Source organism: Anser cygnoides, chromosome 1 (assembly GCF_040182565.1).
Source record: "Anser cygnoides isolate HZ-2024a breed goose chromosome 1, Taihu_goose_T2T_genome, whole genome shotgun sequence".
Lineage (NCBI taxonomy): Eukaryota > Metazoa > Chordata > Aves > Anseriformes > Anatidae > Anser > Anser cygnoides.
Window position 1 is genome coordinate 134,318,908 of NC_089873.1, and position 14,362 is coordinate 134,333,269.

The window sequence follows — 14,362 nt, forward strand, 5'->3', positions numbered from 1 at the left end:
TTAGATTTTGTGAAATACCTTTAGTTAACTTTTACTGTTGGGAAAATGAAACATCATGTTCAGCTTTGTTACCAGCTATTTTATACGAGGATACATAATTCCTCAAAAACAAGGAAGTCCTGCCGTTTTTCAGGGTGTCTAGCTGCCATCACCTTCCGCCCAAAACAACATGTTATCATGAAAATTAGGTTAAAATATCCTACCAAATCAACTTTCAATCATTCAAAAAGAGCATCTAATTTCCTCTCTGGTCTGAGAGTGGATGTAACCATCTTCTACCATCTACTCTTTTTCATTTCTATGCCCTCATCACCCAAAAAGCATTTAAAATATATTTTTTCAAAATATATGTTTGGACTTAGTAGGTGTGTGCACTTAAAATGCAGGGTTCATCTAAAAATAATATTCCTTGTGGGACATTCAAGAATGACATTAGGCTGGTATGATAATGAAAATAATCAGCTGAAGAAATGTTGTAGAGAAGTGTTGAGGGAAATATTTACTACCATGCAGAGAACTTCAGCAAGACCAAAATAAGTTAGAAATAGCTCAGAGACCCTCACGTGAATTCTGTTTTTCTTAAAAGCCTCTTCCCAAGGTACAACACTGAAGCACTGAAGGCATATTTCACTCTCTCTGTGCCTATCTTTTCTTTTTGCGAGTATTAAATTCCACATGACAGTCTTATTTTTGAATCCTCATTAAATTCTTTTGTAATCTATTCATGTCCTCCCAAGTATTGACTTTAGAAATCCTCCCGCTTTTGTCATCTGTAAATTTCGATGCACTCCATATCAAATCAATTTTTAAATCACTAATATAAATGTTAAATAGAAAATAGCTCCCAGCAACCTCATCTGTCATATTCTGCCAGGAGGATCCTTTATCATTTATTATGATCCTTCAGGGGCCTGCTTACTACCCATTATTAATCCATTTTCCCTGTCCAGTCTTCATATCTCCCCCGTGACTTTTCTTACTACTTTCTTATGATATATGTTTGGAAAAGTGCTGCTAATATATATGCAAATCCACTTCACACTGTTAACCTGTAAAGCGTATCAGATAAAGATCACATTAGTCTCCATGATATGTTTCCAGTTTCATGCTGACACCAGCTAACAATTCTTTGCTTTCAAATACCTTACTGTATTCTTTAAGTATAAAAAAACTACCCCAGCTCAAACAATGTTAAATGATGGCAACATCTGCTTTCGCAGCCTTTGCCAAAAAGTCAACGTTAGTCCTCCAGTTTTAGGTTTCTCATTACTCAAAATGGAATATCAGAGATTTCTCCCAGGTAGCTCAAATAGTTTTAGAGAAGAAATTAAGTGATTTCACCTTCCTTGTTTCTCAGCTGCATCATACTTTCTAACCTGCTACAGGTGCTGCTTATACCGTCATGTTCCAGGAAACAATAAGGATCAGCTAGCTGTTCTCCCTCTCTCTCAGCAACTGCAGAGATCAGGCATGTGAAGTAGGCGTTTAATTATCCTGCCATTATCCCATCACCACAAAATGATTGCTTTATCATTTAGTGGGAAATTGTAGTCCTCACCTCTTACAAATACTCATTACTTTTACATCTCCTGCAAGTTATGTTAGCTTTCAACATCTACAAAAGCATCATATGGAGGGTATAGAGAATATTCTTATCAACTGCTTTGGGTTGTTTGGGAATTCAAATTCCAGTTCTAAATTAAGGTAGAATACAATTTCACTCATGATGGAAGCAAAGGACAACACTTTCGTTGTGGTTTAGCCCCAACAGGCAGCTAAGTACCACACAGCTGCTCTCTGACTCTTCCCAGGTGGAACAGGGGAGAGAATTGGAAAGGTAATAGTGTGAGAACTCCTGGGCTGAGATAAGGACAGCTTTCTAGGTAAAGCAAAAGCTGTGCATGCAAGCAAGGCAAAACAAGGAATTCATTCGCTACTTCCCATTGGCAGGCAGGTGCTCAGCCACTCCCAGAAAAGCAGGGCTCAGCACGTGTAATGGTTTCCTGGGAAGACAAACGCCATCACTCCCATAATCCCCCCCCTTCCTCCTCCTTTACCACAGCTTTTGTTGCTGAGCATGTTGCCATATGGTATGGGATATCCCTCTGGCCAGTTTGGGTCAGCTGTCCTGGTTCTAGAAGCTTCTTGTGCACCCCCAGCCTCCTCGCTGGCAGGGCAGCACGAGAAGCTGAAAGGTCCTTGGCTCCGTGTAAGCGCTGCTCTGCAACAACTGAAACATCGGTGTGTTACCACCACTGTTTTCATCAAAACTCCAAAACACAAGCTTCTATGAAAAAAAATTAACAGCATCCCCAGCCAAAACCGTGACAACTCCATATATAAGTCATATATGACCAGAGGTCTTCGGTCAGTTTGGGGTTTTACCCCAAACTGACCAAGTTTCTTCACCAAGTGAGAAGAGGGAAGTGGGCAGTAGCTGGAACAGGCTGGTCCTACAGGACGTGCTAAGGTGGGTTTCCTGCTGAGGGAGGTAAGCAGCAGTCAGCTGCACCACGACAAGCCGTACGCAGCCAGGCAGACCGGGGTGTGAAGCTGCACCCAGCTCTAGGGAGGAAGAAGAGGCTGTATGCAGGTGCAAGAACGGGAGATCTCACAGAAGGAAGAAAAGGTCGATTTCTTCCTGCGAGCCCCCGGGAGGTGGTGTTCAGCTTAAGGCAGCTCAAGACTCAAGGGTCAGCTGAGCGGTAGACCGACTCTCAGGGGTGAAGTGGCTCCTGGAACAGGGAAAGGAATGGCTGAACAAATGATGCATCTCTGTCCAAAAAAGATAAGTAAAGAATTTTCTACAGAAAGTGAATATACATATGGTCTTCCTTAACTTCCTCCCTCCTTATATAGTTATAGTATCTCTTTCTGGTACATAGGCTTATTTTATGCTGTTATTTTAAGAAGTAAAACTGTTTAACTGGGTAATTAAACAGAATATTGTTTCTACCCTTTATAGAAGCTTTTATTTTATTTTTTAATAACTGAGGAAAGGAAGGCAAGTCACAATACATGTCATCTTCAGCCAAAGGGGTATGTACTTACTCTCTAGTAAGAAATGTTGGTTGATTTTTCAAGAACTTACTGAAATCCCAGAAGTTAACCATCTTGTTCAGGAAGGCTGGAAATTTTGGCAGGAGTTATGCTTGGCTAAGCAGGCAGCTTGTTACTGAATTAAAACACAAAAGGAAACATAAAAGATGTAGAAAAAAGTACAGGTAAAAAAAAAAATGAGAGAGAGAAAGAGATAAAGAGAGAAAAAAAAAGATTAAAGCAAAAGCATTGCTTGAGTACTTCCAGATAGCCAGAGCCTGACTGGAGCTAAGATAGGTGAAGGACTTTTAGCACAGCAATAAGAAAATTTACAGTTATGTTATTTGCAAAAGATGTCTCAGGAAAAAATATGGATTCATCGATGGATAGAGCTTAACCACGAACCATATGGAAAATGCAGACGTAATCATCGCCTATGTGTATTGTTCTCTGCAAGCAAAGCCTCCTCCCAGACCTCTGTGCTTACTAGCATAGTTTGGGAAGGGATAGTTTCAGCGAACAGTGGGGGAACAACAAGTCAGAGACTTCCTGGAGAAGCTGAAAACATTGTGATCCATGAAGCTGATGGGTTTCATGCAAGAATGCTGACAGGGCTTTTGGGTGTAATGGTGATATTATAATCTGTTAAAAATATGGCAAACAGTATAGGTCTCTGATAAGTGGTAAAAAGCTAACACTATGCTTGTTTTTGAAATAGGAAAGATGGAGGACCCAGGGAGCTGTAGGCCAGTCAGCCTTGCTTCAGTCCCTGGAAAAATCATGGAGCATGTTCTCTCAAAACTAATTTCCAAGGCAAGAAAGTAATTAAGATCAGTCAACACAAATTTACTAAGGGCAAATCTTATTTATCAACCTGATGGCCTTCTGTAGAAGAATAATTGGTGATGTGGTGAATGATGTGGAGAGTGGTGATTTCAGTAAACATTGATTTTAGTGAGGCTTTTGACACTGTGTCTCACAGCATTCTCATCTGGAAACTCAGGAGGCATGGGCAGGAGAAATAGTCTGCTAGAAGACTGGATAGAATAGCAGGCACAGAGAATAGTGATCAGTAACTTGATGTCCATCTGGTGGAAGGTAATGAGAAGAGCACTCTTGTACATGGACACCAGAGGTACATGTTATTCATTGTCGTTCTTAGTGACCTGGATGGTGACACAAAAGCATCCTCAGTAAATTTATAGGTTATGGGGAGTGCTTGATACAGTATACGAGAGTTTCAATCCAGAGACACCTTGGGAAATTTGAGAACTGTGCAAACAGAAACCTGATGAAGTTCACCAAAGAGAAGTACAAAATTCTGCATCCAGGATGAGTATTCCCGTGTGTTAGTACAGCCAAGACATAACAGACTGACCAGCAGCCCTGCTGAAAAGACCTCACTAAAAAGTTCATTACAGTGGACACTTGGATGAATATGAAGCAGCATCATGTTCACATCACAAATAAATCAAACTATGTAATGAGTTTTGCTAGGGGGATTATATCCAGCAGACTGAAGAAAATAAATATCTGCCTCTACTTGGTCCTGTCAACCTCTGCAATACTAGGTTCAGTTTTGGTTCTCCCATTTCAAAAGCAATGGCAGGAAAATTGGAGAGTGTTGAGCAGTGGATTACCAACATAGAGAACTGTGATATGTGACCTACAGATACTGTGTGAGAGGACTGGGCTTATTTAGCCTACTGAAGAAGAGTCTAAAGGGCAGTTTAATTGCAACCTACAAAACTTGAAGGGTAATTACAAAACTGGTGGACCCAGCATATTCTTTGTAATGAAAGACAGCACAGTGAGGACCTGTGGTCACAGAACATGTCTTGGTAGTTTCAGCCTGGACATTAGGAAAACCTTCTTCATCAGGAAACCAGTGCAACAGTAATAATGGGGCCTGGAGAGGCATCTCCCTTGGAGGTTTTCAAGAAGTGACTGGACAAAAGGGTTTGCTGATGTTGGGAGTAGTCCCTGCTTTGAATGAGAGGTCAGACTAGGTGACCTCAAGACATACCTCTCAGTGAAAAGTTCTATGATAACAATCACTTATGACTATGACTTTTATGTATGCATACAACAGGTAACTGAAATATAATGACAATAAAGATCTCTAGATTTGGCAGATATACAAAAGCCATTCACTCTCCTCATATTGCACAGTAATCTTGGGGGCTTGAAAATCTGAGGAAATCAAGGTAAACAGGTCCTGGGTGTAGAACAGTTGTATCTTAAAAGCAGTGGGCTTGCCCTCAAGCAAATTTCAAAACTCCCTTTAAAAAATATGTTTATACAAACATTAAAAAAAAGGAGGAACTGAAAGATAACAAGATGTGGTAAGGCAGGCTCCCTAATAGTACATATAAAAAGGTAGCTTCAAATATCGTCTGCATTTTGCAGGAGCTGAAAGAAAAACGTAGAGCATCTGCCCCTTGTAACTCTCCCAGGAAGTTCTCAGCCACCTGTATAGCATGTGAATGGAAAATATTGACACTAACAAGCAGTAGACAGAAACTCTCTCCTGGCAGACAATGATTTATCTTGAGATTTTCACTCTTAGATTGTTACTGATGACGACAATAACTCTCTGTGGGTACAAAGCCGTTGGTGTTCAGGGAACTATAGCCACTGCAGGACATGGTAGCACCTTTCCATAATGACTATGGTTTGCTTTTGTACTTATGTAGATGCATTACTAGGTCCTGAACCAGGCATTATTTATAGGGAGACTGACTCTCCTTGTCTCAGCAAATACATCTGCTTTCTTTGTCTGTGCAATGGTCAGGAGGCAGACCAGAAGAAAATCAGAAGTCACACCTCCAGGCTTCTGGTCTGCTTCCAGTCATTCCCTAGAACAACTTCCAAAATTGTTACCAGACCAAGAAGGATACTCAGGATATGTGGGCTTTAAATTATTTTAAGACCACAAGTTGCACACTGGTAAAACAGTTGGCCAAGAATCCATGTTCTATATTATGATTACCCCCCTTCATGTTTTTTTTGTACCCAGCAAAAAATGGAGCTGGGATGCCTCCCACAGGCTTTGTTCATATCTGTTAGTCTTATCTGCTGTGTCTCAGGAAAGTTGCACCTAAGATCTTTGAAACATTAGCGTTGAAGTAGTGCTGATAAAGACTGCCTCAAATAAGGTCTCTGATATGGAGTAGAAGCTATTTAAATTTAAAAGAAACTGAAAGAGATGAAAGCAGTAAGTGATTCAGAAATACATGTTCAACAGGAGCCATGCATGCATTTTATCTTACAATTCTGCTTACTGAATGGATAAGGATGCTTTTTGACAGGTTATTTCATTTGATGTTATAGCAAAACAGAATATGCTTCTTACAGGGATATTACTACAACACCCAAAAAGGTCCTTTGATTCAAATGTTGATCTGATTCAAAACCAACAAAGCACAATCACAAGAATAATTCATTTTTTCTGGTGCTACCTCTTTTCCACAGGCTGTAAATTGTACCAGACATAATTTTAAATTGCTCTTGGGAAGAAGAGCCTGATAACTCATTATGTTTGTAGCAAGAATTTATGCCTCAGTACTACTGCATATATCTAGCCGTCTCATGCAATCTAGAGAATATACAATAAATCAACATACTCAAAATATTTAACAGAATATATCTCTTCCTATTTAGGAGAAATTCTGTGTTAGCTTGATTGTTAAAATTATAGTTTTTAATAAAAAGATTGATCTAATAATTGCAACAACAAAGTTCATCTGTTACATACTAAATATTAGTGGAGCTCCCTCTTTGGCCCATTTGGTGTTAGACAGGATCATCCCTGAACGGGAACCATGCAAGGTTTTGGAGTTTTTCCATAGTCCAGGTGTGATCACTGAGTTGGGATTGCAAGGCTTGGACCGTGTATTCTCAACCTAGCAACAGTCCACCAACTGTTTTCTAATTTAAATACGCTGTTTTCAACAGCACCGCTTTTGGGATGTGTGCTCCTCTCTTTGCAAATTATCTTCTCAAAGGTAATTTTCACTCAGATGCACTTAACAAAGATCAGCATTTACCTTTGAACTATTTGTCCATGAGGAAAACACAAGAAACCCATTGTGGACAACACTTGATTTGCATTTAGATAAATGTGCATCATGAAATAGCAACTATATAGCATCCATATACATACATTTAAGTAGGAATGGGGAGCTTTCAGATCATTGCAGCCTTAAAAAGCAGAATTACAATGCAATAATTTTTGTGGTAATTCAAAGAAAATACACCACCAGTAGGACTAGATGGAAAGACTGATGACCCACTGCAAGCAGCTTTCACAGCAGCTGTCACACAGGACCAGAACAAAAGAACCTGCATCTTGAAATACCCACAAAAAAGTAAACAGAAACCATTAAGGGAAATCACAGCACAGAGGTACAAGGAATCATAACACTCCTTTTCTGGTCCAATAAAATGAAAGAAAAAACATCTAATTCATAATCTAGCTTCTTGAACTCATTAATATGTCAGTGGACACAAATAAACAGAGTATATCAAAATTCACAAATTCTAGACAGAAACTGAACAAGTTTCCAACCCAGAAAGAAAAAGGACAAATCCCGAAGCCAAAAGTGTACAAAATACCTATAATGTTTGGAACTGAACTTTATCTGAAGTTCATCTCAGGCTCTGATGCCAAACTTTGTAAAGAGCTGTCTTTTCTCTAGAACTAATATTTCTTCAGAAACATGATACTTGACAGATTGAAAAGTCTAGGCAAACAAAGGTGAAGTGACTCTTAGGGTAGCTTTAGCTATTCTGTCCACAACAAAAAGGATAATTTTCTTATAGAATAGTTCTGCTCATAGTTGCACTTAGAGTGCACCTATGTTGTCTGAGGACATCAGTATCAGATACTACCACAGATGGAAATGACTTCACAGAGGTGTGGAAAGCCACATCATTTATTTGGGAAAATGAACAAAAATACTTTAAAATGCATGTGTGATACAGAATGCACATAGAAGTTTTTTAACCAACTCACGAAGTTATTCCTCAATTTTCAGCCATGATTTTTTCAGTGTAACTGATTGCATCATTCTTAGCAATGTTCATATTTGGCCGTCAGGTCAACTCAGTTGATAAGGTATTCTGAACAAGTTACTTGAAATTAACTTTTTACAGCACCTGTTAAAATTGATTTTAATAGCAGATTCTGGGCACTCTGTCAACAAAAATAACTTATACCACTATTAAACACAGCCCAGAAAATTACTCCAGTTTCTTCTGGGTTGAGTTTAGTTTTACATAGAGCAAACATTATACTGAGAATTGGCAAAATTTCTGGCTACCTTCTGTCTGGAATGGATTTTATTAAGAAGTGTATTATATTACACTACTCAGATTGTGTCAATAACCATACAGAATGAGCACTGTCTTTTACATGTTTTCTATATATTATATTGAACCATTTAGTGTAGTTCTCATACTACTGGCATAATTAAGATTTTCAAGTTTTTAATGACTTTGTTTCTCATTTTTTGACAAAAACCATATAACTATATTTTATAAAAAAAAGTCACGGAAAAATATTACTGATATATTTGAGGAGCCATGATTTTGGAAACAAATCTTTAATCCCTAGGAGGTTATTTAATACAAATATCTGTTTTGTTTTGTTTTCCTGATATCTACTTGGTATTTACACATTATATATATAGAAATGTCCTTACAGTAACAACTGCCAAAGCTCCATCTAAAGTAATAAAAAAACTTGATAAAGTTCACTGCTAGTTAATGATGTTTTTTCTTTCTCTAATTTTATTCTAAATGCCAGATGTTAATAGTGTAATCAAGCATACCCCTACCTTCCACGAATATCCATGTTCTTCCCTCTAGAATGCCACAAGAATTACACCAGTTGTGAGTCTGACATGGTAACTTTTAGATGTAGATTTTACTGTTCAATGTAAAGTAAGCCTGATCACCAAAGACTTATCTACTGCCTTAACTTTTGTTCACTCCAGCTAATGCTATTGAAGTCGATGGAACTTAAGTGCTCACAAGTCTTTGGATGGTTAAATGTAATACTTGCTGAACATAATGATCAGTAACTGATGTTCAGAAAAGTGAAACTGGGCAAGTAGAACTGGTTTACTGCAAAAGTTAAATTGCCCTTTATTCGAGCACACCTGGTAAATATCAAAATACCACAGGCCTAATGCACTACTGTGTTACACCAGGTTTATGTCAGGGAAACCCTATATGCCTAAGTAGGGCGCTTTATAGGCCCAAGGGGCTAAAGGTCAAATTCCAATCCTACAGAACTCCTCTCCTCTTAAACCCAATATTTAGACATATTTAGAGATTTATTTCCTATTTGACTGTCCATCCACCTTTGAATTCATCCAAAACACTGAAAAGGAATTGAAGCCTCATTTACTCAAAAGGGAAATTAATCTTCAGCTTCCAATTTCTAGCACTCTGATAATTATTAGTAGGTTCTGGGAAGCTGGAGTAGAGAGAGAAAGAGTGGTTCCTCCTACCTGAAGAGCAGAAGTCCTTCCCCAATCTTAAAAACAACGGTATAGACAGCTATCTTGAGAAGGTAGGTTTTGGCTTGTTGACCCTACGTGAACAGAAAGGTTTTGTATTTGCAGCATCAGAAAAAGTGGGACTTGAAAGACAAGCCTTTACTTCATTTTTTCCTACTGATGCCTGTGTATTGTCTTAAAGGTGCTCTTCTATCACTCTCCCCACTGCCATGTACCCTATTCCTGCAGCACCCACCCCTCTGGATGTAATATGGTAGTGTGTGAAATGTATCTAACTGTAGATATGCAATGGTATCAAACTTATTAAACACATAGAATCACAGAATGGTTTGGGTTGGAAGGGACTTTAAAGATCATCTAATTCCGACCCTCCTGCCATGGACAGGGACACCTCCCACCAATCAGGTTGCCCAAAGCTCCGTCCGACCTGGCCTTGAACACCTCCAGGGATGGGGCATCCACAGTTTCTCTGGGCAGCCTGTGCCAGTGCCTCACCATCCTCATAGTAAAAATTTCTTCTCAATATCTAATCTGAATCCACCTTTTTTTTTTTTTTTTTTTTTAAGTTTGGAAACATTACTCCTTGTCCTATTAAATACATTTTAAATGGTCTCATATTAGTGAATTCCTAAATGCTATACAGATATTCTCAGTTTTAGAAATAGGGATTGTTCCCCAGAATTGTTAATCTTTATAACACCTAACAATCTTCTCAAGGCAGGTCTACCCTCTGTATTTTCTAGGAAGGGAAGAAGTCAACTTATTTTGTAGCATTTATTGCATCAGTGACTTTGAGCTTATTTCCTTCTTCATTTTGATTACCTGATATTCCTCATTCTCCCTTTGGGCAACTCCTATCACAAACAAAATTCTATAGTGATGTTGCCACAGTCTTCTGAGGTGTAGCTAAATGTCATTGACTGGAGTTGCTGTTATGTGGAGCCTTTCCCAATGCTACATATCTGGCAGTCGTAACTAATTCAGTCATTGCTCCACTGCAATTAACAGAGGTAAAATTTGCTGGTCTGAGCTCACAATCTTATGCATTTTATAGCCCTGTAAGCAGCATTTCTAGGCTTTCCTTGAGTATATACCTCCAAAGCATGTATGCCCTTTTAGGGAATATTTTTTCTCACATGTACCTTACCCTAGGTTTTGTGTAGTCCCATAATGAAAGAGAACGTGAAAAGAGTTTGGGATTGAGTTAGCCTAGCTAACATACAAAAGTAATTTGGCAGTTGAGGCTACGAAGGATGTAGGTTGGAAAAAACACTGTCTGTTTGATAACGAATGTTTTTGAAATCCTCGTGAGCCTGGGTACATACTGACAAGCCCAGCAACCAATGTTTCTTATTATGAAAATGTTTCCTTTTTTTTTTTTTTTCCTCCCGTACCTGTTTTTAAACATCCATGGACAATATTACAAATAATCAGTGGCAGTTAGTCTTATCAGGTCACAACAGAGTAAGTTATATTTTATAATATAAATTATTATTTAAATGTTGTTAAGTAGCATTAGCTCTATGGTAACAAGCAATGGCACATTCTGTACAAACAGATAAGCCTGTTCTTCCTACGCCTGTATCTGGGGTGCTGTGCTGAGCTGGTTCTCAGAGGGAGAAGGATATGATTACTGAGATAAAACAAAATCACACATTACAGTCATTATGGGAAAGAGGGAGAGAGAACGTTAAATGTATTTAAACTGCAGGAGGTTAAAACAGTGTGTGCCAAAAATCTCTGAACATGTCAGGATTAATAACAGCTGGAAGCATGAGCAGAGCCCTCTCTATTCCTAATGCACAGTTCGGCACTTAAGGTGCCAGGATACTGAGGTTTTCTCTTTCTACCCCAACACCTCTCCCACATAACGGGTATCACTGAAGATAGAGAGTATACAAATGCTAGATGATAAATACATTTCTTACCTCTGGCACATGCAAGAAACAATGGTTCAATACACCAGATTATGCCTCCAAACTCTTGAGGAATAACTAAGGGGTAGCAATTAAGGAGAAATCAATTAAGAAAGTCTCAGTCCAGGGGCACACTCTTAATGAACTAAAAATCCAAAATCAGTCTCAGTAATATGAGAGAACAGAAAACTCAGAACAAGCACGTGGCTTTCAAATAAAAACCTAATACTTTTGAATGAAACCTATTGCATAAGATCAGAAAGCAAGTCTTTTAGATCTACAAGGTGTAAAATCTGAGGCAAATGGCATGTGAGCGACACTGACTGATTGCATTTCAAGCTGCATTTGAAGCCAGGACCTTCAACGCTAAAATGTATGCATATTCTACTTGAAATAGTCAAATTCTGCTAATGAGCATGATGTTATGTTTTCATCTTTCGACAGCCAGAAGGGCCCCTTCTTTGATGGTGTTTATACACCTCTTATGTGGATAAGGCAGCCTGTTCTAAGCATTTAAAAACTCCAGTGTTATGATAATGAGCAAAGTTTTATTTAAAATGCTTGCTTGGGTTATGAATTCTAAAAGCATGTAGTAAAAGGAATACCATCCATAGGTAATATGCATTAAGATCTTTTAATGGACGTATGCTAGAAGAAGCCCAAACCTTTCATTTTCTGGCAAGCTTCTTTCTATCGATTGCAGTATCTGTGCAAGTTAGTGCCACAGTTCTTTGCACTGTCACTGTCCAGAGGTAGGAAACAAAGAGATTCACTTCTGATAATGTAAGAGCTACTCCTCTAACTATTTTTTACATAAAAATCCCAGTTATTTTGATGTTATATCTATCCTACTGCAGAAATACCGAGTCACTGCTTTCATAGTCCCAAGACAAAATGTTTTCCCAAGATTAGGTGGCAGGGCTGCAGCAGAGGCAGGAAAGTACCCTATCATCTGATCCAGTCCATGGTCCCTGTATGGACTTAAACTGACACTCTGCTCTAGTCAGACTAACTAGACCCTAGGCCTATAATGAGTTAGGGTAATGAATAGAGAGTAAATTTAAAAACAGAAAAATCTCCAAATTCTACCCCATCACATGCATGAATAGGTGCCATAAAAATAGCAAAGATGGCACATGTAATAATGGGGTTTGCAACCAAAATGTTGTTTGATTTTACAAGGAATGACACAGAGTTAATCTGCTAATTGTACATGGGCCAAACAGTCATAAGTGTTTAATTTGTATGACGTAGTAGCGTAAGACTTTCTATCTTTTCTGCATCCAACCATTTAAGTTAGATGTAAGAAGAGCTATATATGGTTACCCTAACAAGAATAAATCCTGTGAATTATTCTGGAATAAAGACAGTAACAGAATGATGCGTTTTTTTCCCACAAAACAAGCCAGATACTTAAGAGTTTTCCTTTAAGCCAAATCACATTCTGTAATGAAGCACAACCCAAAGCCAGAGCCAGCACAAAATCAGCCCTAAATCTGGGACCAAAACTGTGACTAATTAACAGCTGGAGTGCAGCTGATCGTATAGGTTTGCCATCAGGGTGCCACCGTCTCAGTGGAAACTGGGTGGCATAGGAAGGCTGAGTTTCAGACTGACAGAGCGCTACTAGACTTTTGTCAGTTTGAAACAAAACCAGCCTACTGAAATGTTTGTTTTAAGGCTTGGCTTTCACTTCAAAATCAGAGGGGAGGTCTCTCGTTGGCGGTGGGTCTAGGCTGCTCTGCGAGGAAAGACTTAACAAGGAGTTGCTGCAGATCAGGACGCTGGCTCGTGCACTGGAAGTGGTCTGGAAGCTGGGAGTAAGGAATCTGGAAGAGCTCCTGACTGGTGAAAAGTTCAGATCAGTCTGAATTTCTGGCACATCAGTTTCTGGTACAGGGGGGATTTGCCAGGGATGAGGCAATGGTAATCCAAACGCAGCCTGCAACAAGCACAGAGGTGTCCATTAAAAGTTGGTTCCTCTCTTGCACAGGACATGCAGAGGCTGGGTTTGTTAGAGGCTCCAGTGGAACTACTCACGTGAATCAGTGGGTGCGCATGTGCACGCTCGGGATGCTGCAAGAACTACTCTGACACCTAAGTGTGACTTCCTACAGGGGTCTCTGACATTTTCCCTTCAAGATCCAAGAACCTTCCTGAATTTACATATTAAAAACTTAAAAGAAGTTAGCTGTGTTATTTTAGAGGGCGTTTTGGGAGGTTGGCATTTCCTCAGTCAGATCTATCCCACATTGTCCCAATATGACATAACTGAGAAAAGGAAAAAATAAAAAAATAAAACTGCAAGCTATACTCAGGAGGAAAAAGAGGGAAGAGAGGAAAGATATAATAGCATGTGCTGTCACTGTATCATTTCTAGCCAGGTCAAGACAAAAAAAAAATATCTTGCTCCCTACCTTGATAAACCATTAGTAATAGGTCAGGAGTCAGCTGCTTCCCTTATCGACACCAGGAGCTTAAATGTCAATGATTAAATGTTTCCATGGAGATCCCCAGAGCTTCGCTAATGTGGGCACATTATTTACACCCACACTCTGTCAGAGAAATGATAATGACAGTGCATTTTGTTGTGCCCCAGCGTATCTGAAGCAAGCAGTGCAGCTGGACTACGAAATGGCATCTCGGAGCACAGAGCCAGATCTAGGGGATGTGAAGAACACCTGTTCATCTGATTTTTTCGGAAAAGGCTCTTGCTGGAAAGAAGCAGCCAGCTTTGTTACATTACACTCTGGACAGATGACTCCAGTGCAGGGGGACTGTCACAGCTGCTAAGTATTAACAAATGAATTCTTTCAGGAGGCTGAAGTAGGTAGTACATCAACTGTGTGACCTACATAGACTCTGCATGGTTTAGTTGTT

At 39.2% G+C, this 14,362-nt stretch overlaps 1 long non-coding RNA gene across 1 annotated transcript in view; it reads right to left on the bottom strand.

Annotated features, from left to right (window-relative positions):
- Positions 1-14,034, bottom strand: part of LOC106042559 (uncharacterized) — a 74,947-nt gene extending 60,913 nt beyond the window's left edge. The window contains exon 1 of the long non-coding RNA XR_010826423.1: positions 13,900-14,034. This is a non-coding gene — a long non-coding RNA (uncharacterized lncRNA). The remainder of the gene's footprint in view (positions 1-13,899) is intronic.
- Positions 14,035-14,362: the final 328 nt, after the last annotated feature.